Below are 12,347 nucleotides of genomic sequence, written 5' to 3' on the forward strand. Positions count from 1 at the left end.
CTTTGTTTCTCTTCTTAAATATACAATAGCCCACAAAAGTACGATGGATAATTCTCTGGATAACAAAAGAAACAATTCAGAAAAAAATGTGTAATCAAGTGATTAAAAAATAGCCAATATTATGTGAAGTGTATTGCTGAAGTAATTCAATTTTTAGATGTCAATCAATTGTCTTTCAGGGGTGATTCAGGGTGTGAACAATTAGGAGTAGAGGCAAGCTGGCTCTTTTTACAGTTATTTTCTATGAAAAAAGATCAAAAATTGCAAGGAATTGTGATAACAATTCTTGCAAATGCTAAACACGTCAGCACTGAAATTCAATATGAAGTAATCCACATCATGACTAAAATAATTCTAGAAATTATTATGAAGCAAATTAATTAAAGTACATGTGTAGAATTGCTAGCTTATAAGACTAGGGACAAACAATGTAAAGTGGTACCTTGGTTCCCAAACAGCTTGGCTCCTGAACAAATCGGCTCCTGGATGTCGAAAAAATAAGTGTTCCGGTTTGCGAACGTTTTTTGGAAGCCAAACATCCATTTTTGCTGTCGGTATTGTTTCTGGGGCCAATCAGCCAGTCAGAAGCCGCGTCTTGGTTTGTGAACATTTTGGAAGTCAAATGGACTAAGTTCGGGAACCAAGGTACCACTGTATTGTAAATATAGCAATTGTTCTCTGATTACAGTCAACAACCATTTTGTTCTGTTCCCAACCCCCGAGTGCATTGGCATAGTGCACATAAGCACACCCTGGCCCCGTTCCACCCTTTTAGCAGCGTGTTTAGGGATGTTTTCAGTTCACTTCCGGGTTCGGCGCCATGCGCATGTGTGCAATCATGCGTCATTCGGAGGCATATTTAATTGGCCATTGCCTATATCTTACAAGCATGAAGCCAACAGAAATATGTGTTGCAATTTACGAGCTTTGTTCACAAAGTGCTTAAAATATAACATCTGAAATTTTGTCAACATTGACTGGCTTACAGTCAAATTATGACAAACTAATTGCCCAATCATATGATGGAGATCTGTCATAAAAGGTTTATCAGCCGGTGTTCAAGCTCTAATCTCTAAAGAACTTATGTGAAAAACTTTGTTCCTGAATTGCTTTAATCACCAACTCTACTTGGTACATGCAATTATCAAAATGTACATGCAATTGAGGCTATACCTGAGATGAAGAAATGTTTTGACTTATTTGAACAGCAGTTATGTGTTGTTTTAAGAAGAAACCTGCTGAAGTTGCTTAGTAAAAACTTTTGACGTTATAGTATGGCTGTAAAAATGAGAGTTAAATAAAAAAGTTTGTGATTTTGTCTTTAAAAGACCTGTGGACTAGATAAACTACCCCCTACTTTTTGTTGTTGTTGTCATTCCCACAACTTTCTAGAAAGGCTACAGGCCAGGATGGAGACAGACAGAAAATTATTTGAAGCGTACACACATAACCTATATGGGTTTCTTTCTGCTGAGTGATTAATTACAGGTAAGACAACCCCACAGAACTTTTGACGCCCTCCTGCCCATTCCATGGCAGTTCACCCACTGGCAAACAACTTTTGAAATGCTTTCCTATTGAGAGCAGTCAGTCAATCAATGTGGGGTGCTGGTCTCTGGAGCGGGGGTTTGGGATAGGGAAGAATCCAGAGTCCCACTGCAGATCTTTGCATCACTGCCAAAATAATTTAAAAAGAGGCAATCCCCATAGGGTTCGAAACTAAAACAATCCACAGCACAAGAATTATTGCATGACAGGGATGGGAATTCAACTTCTGGAATGCTAAATGAATGCAGGAAGCAATCTGCCATTTGGCCTTCTGCCCTGGTGAACATAAAGATTGTCAGAAGTGTGTTTAGTCCAGCACTGACTGCAACAGTGATAAGTTCAACGCACCAAGAAAGCTGTTGTTCCTCATAAAACAGCTAGGAGCCCTTCCACCAACTTAGCATACTGTATTTCCAACTCCCCAAACACTCTTCAGACTGCCCATAGATCTGAAAGAGCAGTTCACAATGCACCTGTGTGGTTGGTTCAGTGCAGTGGCAAAATACTTGTCTAAGGTGAAGTTTGGAGTTGCAGCTTCTACTGGGGCACCCCACACTGCAGCAGCAGACCATCTGCCCTCAGCGACTGAATACTCTGGGAGATTTTCCAGGGGATAGATCCTGTCAATGCTCTAGTCTTACAATGGCAGGATGAAGTGGAATATCAACATAATCTCTCCTGAGCACCCTCTCCAACACTTTGCAGCACGTTCAACACCCTGGCTTTCCAAAGAATACCTTGGAACATTATTCCTATTGAAATTAGCCAAGCAACTGGAGTGATGAAGTTTCTCCACCTGTTGAGAAGCATTTTTGTTTCATCAAGCATTCTAGAGAATCCTGTTCATAGTTGGTCAATTTGTCCTGCATTTTATGATGTTTTAATGATTTCCATTGTACTTTTTAGTGCACACTGCTGCAATGTTTTTTAGTATGATTTAGGAGATTTATAATTACCCTTTAATTACCCCTATTGGCTAGTGGACAGCTGGCTGGGCCAGGAAGGTAATTAATGTCTCCTTGTGAAAGAGGGTTCCCTGCCTGCTTAAATGAGGCAGTGGTAAAACCACTCCTCAAGAAACCCTCTCTGGATTAAGAAAATCTAAGCAATTACTGGCCAAAGGCCAACCTCCCCTTCTTGAGCAAGATTATTGAGCTGTGTTCATGGACCAGATCCAGGAGCTCTTGGAGGAAGCTGAATTTCTATTGGGATTTGGGCCCATACATACACTTTGTATGATGACCACTGTTGGGAGAAAGACTGGGGAAATGTGAGTGTGTGTGTGTGTTGTTCCTATTTTTATTGTGCATTTTGTGCTTTTATCTTTGTTTTTATATTTTGAACTGCCCTGAAAGCTACAGATGAAGGGTGGTATACAAATTTATAAATAAACTAACCCATAATATAAGTATATCCAGGGCTGCACAGATGCCTGTGACATTCTGTAGCTCTCAACCGTTTCATTGACACAATTAGTATTTGGAAAATCTACATGACTTTGACATCAAACTCATTTGCAGGTCTGACATCTTATTGTGAACTCATCTGGCTGTTAGTATAGAGGCCAGGACATGAAATTGAACTTAATTGTAGAATACTTCAATGATTAGTCATTTTGTAGTTTTCAACACACACACCCCACACACACTATCATCCCTATTTAGTACTGTTCAGCTTGCACTCAGAATAGCAGCTTTGCTCTACTGTGAGTATAGTCTACGTTTTGCAAAAGAAACACATAGCTGAAGTTGGGGCATATTTTGGAGATGGTACAGTGAAGCTCCTTCTTACAGAAACATCCTGTGTATGTGGTGCTACCTTTAGCAAATATATCCAAAGACAGACTGCTTACTGTAGCTGATGTTCTTCAAATAGTCATCTTGGAGACACACATACTGGGTCTTGAGCCAAACAAATCTTGGAACCTCCTAGAGCTGAAGAAAAAAGAAGAAGAGAGCATTCATCACTCCATTGGGAAGCCCCTGTGCTGTGTCCATGAAACCGCAGGGATTTCACCCCTAACCCTTGCTCTTTAACTCCAGGTTTTGAGATGCTGCTCTGCACAGGTACAGAACTCATACAGAACTCACAAGGGCCTGCAGAAAATGAGCTCAGATCATTTGATGCTATTACGGTATATTGCTATAAAGCTTAGCAAGCCTCACGCTTGGTCAACACCTCAATGGGAGACTTACAAGCTACTTCTCATAGCAAAAATGGGAAATCATGGTGCAATAAACAAATGGAACAATGCAGGTTGGGGTCTCAAGAGCTTCCCTGGCCCATTCACCCAGCACTACAACTTTTCCAAGATGGACTATGTTGCCATAGGGGAAAGCACTTGGTACTGGCTTTGCTAAATGCCAGCTGTGACACAGCAGAACCTCTGAAAAGGAAGTGCCAAAGACCTGTGCCACATTCTAGATTCCTGAATTGTTGGGTGAAGCGGATCTTCTCCCTCTACCATCCACCCAGACAGAAGAGCCAAAGTTCCCTGTCCAAATTTAACAAAGGATGTCATTTTCTCCTAGAGCACCACTTCATGGCTATTCAGTGTTGGGTGAAGGCAACACCTGGAATTATAATTCACAGGTAGTATCGTAAGGGATAAATATTAGCTATAGCTATATAGAAGAACTATAGCTCCAGCATTTGTTTAGGGAGATGCAGTACATCAAAGAAATATTAGACTTAATTGGCTGGTGATATCTTGTTTTACCCTTGTCAAAATTCCTGGCAAGTCTTTAAAACAATTTGGTCTCATTTTTTTGCCCCAGGGTTTGGTGAGCAGCATGAAGACGGTCTGCTGCTGTTTACAAAGTCCAAGACTGTCTCTAGGGCATACTCACTGGACAAAATTCTCCTCTAAAAGAACACTTGTTCACTCATGGGAGTTCTGAAAATCTGTTGTTTCTCAGCCTACAATTAGTCAACTGCCTATAAAGCTGGAAGCTTTAAAGGATATTCTTGATCAAAGAAATACCCAGCACTTCTGCATAACTTTGGAGAATAGGACAAATGTGCACAGGATTCCCAAAAATCATCATCAACTTTAGAGGGCACAAGATATAACTCAATTTCATAACGTATCAAACAAAATCCATCCTTGATTAAACACTACAGAATAATTGTTTACAAAAACAAAAGGATGAACAAATAGATGCTATCACTGTATTAAATCTCTAGTGGTGATCAATTTAAATACTAAATAAGAAGCAGATGGTTCATGGACAAATTGGGCTACTGCAAATGAGGGCTGGTGTGTGGTGTGCTTGTACTTCAGAATGGAGTTGTCAAACTGTTCATGATAGGGCCTCCTCTAGGTACATACATGTAAATTTATTCAGCTTTGACTCTTTAAAATACACTCTATTGTGAAAAGGAATGAGCCCGGTTCAGGTATCTTTTAAAATAACTAAAACCACAAGTGTACAATTACAAATGAAGATGCTCAACCAATTTATTTGTACAGTTAACTCACATCTTGTGCACATTTAACCTGTGTGATTGCAGTTTTACACACTTGACAGCCGGTGGACTGGCACTGCACAAATTAAACACACACACGGAGGAAAGCCTAAAAGCTCTTTTCACTGTGAGGAAACCTGGCACAGAAATACTGTATTTTTCCATATATAAGACACCCTCATGTATAAGACAACCCCTGTTTTGTTTTGTTTTTAACCCAAAATTAAGAAAACAAATCTCTAAATAAGAAGTGAAAGTCCGGACAATCAGTGGTGGTGGAAAGTTGTTGAGCTTTTTTGGGTGACCGCTTTCAAAGGTTCCAGCACACAATGGTGCCGAAGCAAAGGCAGCAGCTGGGGCACCACACTTCCCAAAGTCTGATAAGGAAGCAGACAGCTTAAAAGCTCTCTGGCTTGTGTGGGGGTCAAGACCCACCCTGTACACCAGTTTTGGAAAGGTAGGGGTGCTTGAGTGGGAGCAGTTCCAGGGCTGTTTTGACTATACACAATTTCAGCTTTATATGTCATCCCTTGAACATAACCCTCACGCAAGTTGCAAGTCAACTGTACTCAGGTTTCCTACTCAAAATCTCGTTTGGAGCAGGCCTGGCAGGCAATACCGAAGTGTTGGATCCAACACACTTAATAATCAGTGCCGTGGGCTTCGACAAGCACCTATCCCTTCAGCTCCACATAAATGATATCTTGCATAAACTACATTAACTGCATTTCAAATACCTAAGAAGTCTGCTAGGTGCTGTCAACCTCGTTTTTTCAGGCATGGTCAGACCTCCCTGCCTGCCCACCCACACCCCACCCACCCAAAAAACCCAGGAAGATCTATCAAGTCCCTAGAGGGCTAGACAACATGGCTGGTGGGCTTCCGTGAGCATGGTGGCTGATAAGTTGTGTAAGGCTGCCTAATCTGAACAAGATGTTAACTCAAAACCATTCCAAAAACAGCCTCTCTTTAATCAATGTGGTGACAGGAGATTTTAATCTTCGAGAATTCTAGGTAAGATAAGCTACTCTAGGAAACACGATGACACTGTAGAGTTCCTATTCCCCAAAACACACATTGCTTGCAACTATTAACTACACTTTTTGACATGGACCAGCTCTAAAAGGTCATGAAGTTTATTTGTTCCTCTTTCCCGTTCATTTTCCCATTAACATCTAGGGTCTTAAAGGCCCTGTAATTTGCAGCTCCTTCTCAGAAGATCAAAGGTGGTTATAAATCATACTTTCATTATAAAATGTATGTTTTTAAGAGTAAACTTCCTTTTCAGTGACATATAACCCCTGAAAGATATTTAGAAGTGAACTGTTCACTGGGGAAAGTGAGAGATAGAGAAGTGGGATATATCTCCTTAAAAAGCATTTTAGGACCGAATTACTCATGCAAGTAGCTGCGAGATTGCAATTCCTTATTATACCATTGTTATTTCTTGTATACTGTTTTATATTTGTCTCTACCGATCTTTAATGTTGATTACGTTATATAAAACAATTAACAACTATTTATATTAAGGCGGTTGCATTATAATATACAAGCACCTCCCCATTTGTTTGCGGTCAGCATGTGTGTGACCGCTGACATGCATGCCATTTTCGGTACCGAAAGGGGGTGGGGTGAGGGTGGAACGGACTAGCATGCATCCTGCTGATGTGCGCAGTGGCTGGGAATGGAACCCCCGCATAAGCGGGGATTCTCCCGTAATCAACTTCTAGATCTGATAAAATTGTATTCAGACTAAGCACTGATTCTTACAAGATTTTGTACAGACACCCAGCTACCTGAATCATTACCATGCTACTCAGTACATAAGAAACTTTTATTTACATCAAGTAAACCAGTACTGCTTACTGTGACAATGCACAAGTCAAATATAGGTCTACCTGAAAAGTAGAAATAATAACTTTAAAATATGCATTTTCTCACGTACAGGAGGTAGCATATTTTTGTCTTTAGATATCCTACTTCTACTGACCTGCAAAATTCAAAACACTTGGTTTCAAGATTTCAAAATTCAGTACTGTCCCAATGAAAGCAGGCCATTCCAAATAAGCACAAGTGGCACATAAATTCAAAAATCAGGTACATATTCAGTACAAACTAGGAATATGCACATAATGATATAAAAACATGTATTAAAAAGGCACAGTTGGACAGTCTGAAAATGATGTGCTTTTATTGTTCATAATGATACAACTGACAGCAAAAGCTCTTCACATGAGACAGCTTTGAGTAAAATCCAATTAAAAATCCACCTTGGGGAATAGATGTAGCTACTAAGCTGGGTCTGAATAATTCTTTTCGTTTAATTTTCTAATTTATTGTTGTTTGTGTATACGTTTTTTATTTTTGTTGCAACATATTCAATATGAGTTGTTTTGCAAAAGGAACACAATTCAATTATTACTTAAGAATTTCACATATGAAACCTTAACAACCAATCAGGACTTAATTATAAGGTCAGACCTATCAGTCAACTAATGAAGACTCCCCAACCCCAGTGCCCTCCAGATGTTTTACACTACAGCACCCATCAACCTCAACCAAGTTAAAGTTGTGGTACCAAACAGCTTGAGGGTACAAGATTTTTGTTGTTGGGGAAAACTAAACTGATGCTTTCTGTCAAAGTATAGCTCCCCAATGCTGCCATAACATTGAAACTCTTTTTTCAGGCAAACTCACTAGAACAATATAAACAGAATCAGTTTTATCAAAGTTTTTCTCAATCTCCTACTAGCTATAGTCACACCAAACAGTGCAAGTAGTATGAAGTGCATGAAAATAATATTATTAATGGCTATTGGCCAAGATGGAGAAGATATGAATCCTCACATTTGATGTACTGCTTCAGCCAAGATTCTTGGAAGGTCAAAATGAACAAATATTCCCAGTGAGTAATCTTGTAAACCCTGCATAAAAACACATTCACAGTACAAAGCATTCATGGGAACAGTATACTAGATGTTCTGATCTTGAAAGCCTCTTTTTAAAAAATGAACCGGGTTTGGGGAGATTAACCCTAAATGTAAATAGAGACATTGGTAAAATGTCAAATCCCAGCCAATCTATGCCTCTTTCACTGTCCAGCTGAGACAGCTGCAGGCTCTGAAAATAAATGGGTACTTTTCCAGTGGGAAAACACACTGTCCCAGCATCCTGGAGGCTGGCAGGAAAAATCAGCTTAGCCAAAGACCGAATGATCTTATTCAACATCTATGATTCCCACGGAAATAGAACAAGGTCCCTGATAATGTCAAAATAACAACAAAAATGGAAACTGAAAATATGACAGTGGTCAAACGACACAATACATAAGGTTTCACTTACCACATTACAAAGAAATCTGCTCAGTGAATGTGTATAGCAAGATATTATACTTCATTGCTCATTTAGCAACAGCAGAGTAAACGAAAAGCAGTACAGCGGGGCTGTCAGCCAACACCATCCCTTTTGAAGTTTGTTCAGCGATCAGACATCAGGATTTGTTATTATGAGTTTACCATTAGGAAGAAAACCATATACTAATTCTGGGAACTGTACACGTATAGTTCTTGACATGTACTATACCAAATTCCACAGGGAGGCAACTTAAATTATCCTACCTTAATATGAGAAGAATGCAGCACTTTTAGATCCCACTAATTTAAAGATGAGTATCTTAAATAACAGAGGGCCGTGCTTAAACTTCCTAATGCACTTAATGGGGCTTGGGAGTGTTTATGTTCTACCTCAACCAGAAGTCCCAGCCAGGGGACAAGATTGAAACCCAAAAAGGCAGAGAGTTATGTATCAGGTCATGTACCAGTTCCAGATCCAGGAATATTGCATACCCAGCAGTGCAAGAGTCCACACCCACTACTGCTGGTGTAAAATAATCTGTGATGTGGGCAGTAAATATATACGGAGGTATGCACAGATGCTGCATAAACCTCCCACTCCTATGTTTATATATAAGGATCATGGCAATAGATATAACACGTCACATCACAGGAACAGTGGTGTGATATCTGGGTACCCACTCCATCATGTATATAGAACAATCAGTTTCACTAATGCATAAACCAGCCTATAGAAAAGTCAGTATCCAGGCAAAATGAAGCCTTTCCCCCATAGGAACTGAAATCCAACCCATTCAAGACTTCCAAGTATCTGTTTAAAGCAAGCTTGTATTCCAGTCATGTTTTTCCCTTTGAGAAGATGATGGCATCTGACTCCAAAGCACTAAAGCAGACAAAATCTAGCATGAAGATGCTGCAAGATTTGACATTTTTCATGTAGCAGCAAGTCAATATGACACTTGCAAGCATAGTGTAACTAAGTAAAGCTTTGAGCCCACTGATAATAGGCAATGGGTGGCAATTACATTCAAAGATTCAAAAGGAAGGAAATGAGAAGTACAGAGGCAGTGAATAGTACAGCCTTGATTTTGGTCCTTGAATTCCACAGTAGACTCCGCATAACCTTCATATAACCTCCAATGACTCATAAATGAAGCTTGAAAGTCTAGCCCTACCATACCCAAACTCACTCAAAATCCCTTGTTTCCACAAATAGACTAAAAAGAAAAAGAAAAGAAAGTGACATTTGTGTCTTCACTTACCCACAGCCTTCAATCTAAGAGCATTCAAACATGTTGGTCTACCTTCTCAGCATTCTTGACAATAGATCAAGATTCAGAAAAGTCACAGTGGTCTCTCGTGTGCAATTACTGGCCCTCTTACAGTCTCACCTTATCCAACTTTCTGTTACAGTCCATGACTCTCAAGGCAAATTATTTTCCCCAATAACTTTTCAACACCAGTCACTTGGAACCCATTGAGGGAGACTGCTGTAAGCTCAGAATCAGGGTACTATAGTCTTTTAGATAAGCATGCATGCCCACAAATGAATTATTATGGTTCTCAATATATAAATAAGCTGATGTGATAAGCAATTAATGCTCTTGAGCTAAACACAGGGACAATGGATAAAATCATCATGGGTACAGAAAGCCATAAAAAATGTTGCTCAAAATTCTCATCCAAACAAATGTATAGTTTCATTCATTTTAATATTATGTATTCCATAAGTTTTTACTGTGCATTTAGGACTTTGTTTAAGCTCTTCCTGGCTTAAATAAAATTGATAAAACTCTCTGCAGCACTAGAAACATAACAATGCAAAACATCCAACTAAGGGTGGAAGAGCATTTTGTTTGATTCGCATTTTTGAGTGAAGTGACCTAATTTGCAGCTCCTGGACTATTAAATCCATCTGAATACAATCAGCCTTTGAATTTCCAAGAATTTAGTAATACCGTTCTCTGCTCATAAAACATATCAAATTTGTCTTGAAATCTGCATATTTGAGAGTAACATACATTGATACATGCATTCATGGGAACAAAATTCTCATTTATTGTGATAAAACTTGATGGGTTTTTAAAAAAGGGATATTAAAGTGAAAACAGGACAGAGAAGACTTATGAATGAGTACATGAGAAAGTGGCACTGTCTAGAAACAGACTGATTTGTCTATCCATGGATACAGGGAGTTAAGACAATGGGCTGGTTCAGTCAACCATATCTTGGAGCAATAAGTGAGATGTGAATAACCTTTTCCCCAAGCATACAACCATTATGTCCCTCTCTTCATGAAAGCCTCAACCAAAGCTGGTAGCCACTAATTAACCATTGTTTCAAATTTCTTCCAAACTGGGGGGGGGGGGGGGATTACTGACTTTGGAACATGGCAGGATATTAAATCAACTTCAGGCTATGGTTCACTATCCTGGCTTGTTTCTAAGCTGTTACCATACTCCCTTGTTTTGCTCTTGATGTTTGCTCACAACAGAGCTGTATGTGCAAGCATGTAATTCAGCTTACCGAGCAGAGCTATGATTGCTCAAAATACAACTTAATGCTTGGCAACATCCAAACTCCTATTTGTAGCGACACAGACCACAAGGAAAGAAATGTAGGGAAACGAACCCCTTAAAACCTTTTCCAAACTAACATTTGTAAAGGCTTAGCAAAAAAAGAAAAAATAGGGACACCTCATGTTTCCCAAAGTAGTTGAACCCTATGAATTTATCAGTAAGTGTTTACTCAAGCCTTCCACCAGAGAGTAATCTGGAACTCAAGAATGCTTTGCAACGCTCACTTTTGGTGACCTTGCCAAGTCACTTCTGGACTCAAGAGTTCCCACTTGTGAAGCAGAAACAATGATGCCTACTCATTTCCCTAGTAAAGTTGCAAGGATTTTAATACTTGCAAAATCTTCGAAGGTGAAAAGAAATGTCACTGATTTTTCTTCTTTTAGCACAGACATTCAGGTGTGAGGGGGTGAGAAGAGACACTATAGCACTTAACAGGTGAACTCAGTTAAGACTTCTTATTTAATTGCAATAGTTTTGAGAAATCTTTTTGTAAAAATGTACATACCGTATATACTCGAATATAAGCCGACTTCTGCAGCATATTTTTTATGCTGAAAAAGCCTGCCTCGGCTTATACTTGAGTGAGGCGGGCGGCTGCAGGGGGACGAGCAGAGAGAAAGGAGTAAAGGCAGGCACAGAAGCCGCGGCTGGGAGAGGTGCTGCACTGCGCTGTGCCTCTCCCAACCGGACTCCTATGCCTGCTCTTGCGAGCGGCAGAGGCGGAGGGACGAGCGGCTTCTCCTTCCTCCTCCTCCGCCTTTTCCGCTGTCGGGGGCAGTGGAGGGGGAAGCAGCAGCCCGAAAGGGCTCCTTTCGGGCTGCTCCTTTCTCCTCCTCCTCCACCTTTGCCACTGTCAGCGGCGGAGGAGGAGCGAGCAGCCCAAAAGCAGCCCTTTTGGGCTGCTTGTTCTTTCTCCTCCGCTGCCGCCACCACCAGGTTTGTGGTGTGGTGAACCGGCTTATACTCAAGTAAATAAGTTTCCCCAGTTTTTTGTCCTAAAATTAGGTGCCTCGGCTTATATTCGGGCCGGCTTATACTCAAGTATATACGGTAATATGACGGTTATGAGAAATCATCTTACATCATTCTATGGAGAGATTACACACACACACACACACACACACATTAAAATCGGCTATTTTACTGTTTCAGAATGATGGGGTATATTGTGAGCCACAGTTTTCTCCAAGCCTTTAATTTATTAGGAGGTGATGGAACCAGGCCTGGAAAAGGAATAAACAAGTAGAGATATGACAAAACGAAGGTGGTGGAAGACATGACTTTAAAGGCCCAGAATATAAATGAAATGCAAAGTGTATGTCTCTTGAGGGGAAGAGGAAGTGTACACATTCCTCCAACAAAAACTCACAGAAGAGAGAAAAATGATCAATTTTTCATA

General features: G+C 40.1%; 1 protein-coding gene across 9 annotated transcripts in view; it reads right to left on the bottom strand.

Annotated features, from left to right (window-relative positions):
* Positions 1-12,347, bottom strand: part of SEMA5B (semaphorin 5B) — a 354,034-nt gene that overhangs the window by 273,466 nt on the left and 68,221 nt on the right. For 7 of the 9 annotated variants that reach the window (XM_053403821.1, XM_053403856.1, XM_053403884.1 and 4 more), the window contains exon 2: positions 3,401-3,482. The exons of the other annotated variants lie outside the window; for them this stretch is intronic. The gene's annotated coding sequence lies outside the window, so the exon portion shown is untranslated. The remainder of the gene's footprint in view (positions 1-3,400; positions 3,483-12,347) is intronic. 9 annotated transcript variants of the gene reach the window in all.

The sequence above is a fragment of the Podarcis raffonei genome, chromosome 1, assembly GCF_027172205.1.
Source record: "Podarcis raffonei isolate rPodRaf1 chromosome 1, rPodRaf1.pri, whole genome shotgun sequence".
NCBI classification, from domain to species: domain Eukaryota; kingdom Metazoa; phylum Chordata; class Lepidosauria; order Squamata; family Lacertidae; genus Podarcis; species Podarcis raffonei.